Source organism: Solanum pennellii, chromosome 3 (assembly GCF_001406875.1).
Source record: "Solanum pennellii chromosome 3, SPENNV200".
NCBI lineage: Eukaryota > Viridiplantae > Streptophyta > Magnoliopsida > Solanales > Solanaceae > Solanum > Solanum pennellii.
In genome coordinates, this window is record NC_028639.1 from 4346593 (window position 1) to 4346823 (window position 231).

General features: G+C 39.4%; 1 protein-coding gene across 1 annotated transcript in view; it reads right to left on the reverse strand.

Annotated features, from left to right (window-relative positions):
- LOC107014662 (UPF0051 protein ABCI8, chloroplastic-like) overlaps positions 1 to 231 on the reverse strand; it is a 3899-nt gene that overhangs the window by 1057 nt on the left and 2611 nt on the right. The window lies entirely within an intron of this gene.

Here is a 231-nt window from a genome sequence, read left to right on the forward strand (position 1 = left end):
CCCCCCCCCCCAAAAAAAAACCCCAACCCCAACCAAACCCCAACAAACAGAAAATAATAGAAAGACAAACTCTTCTTTCATCATAAACCATGGACACTTTCTCACATATCCTAAAACCATAATTCCAACTTAAGAGCACTCTTAGCCTGAATCTGAGTCTCTAGCCTAATTTAGATGATTCCCGAACAATGAAAATATATCCCCCCCCCCCCCCAAAAAAAAAAAAAAAAA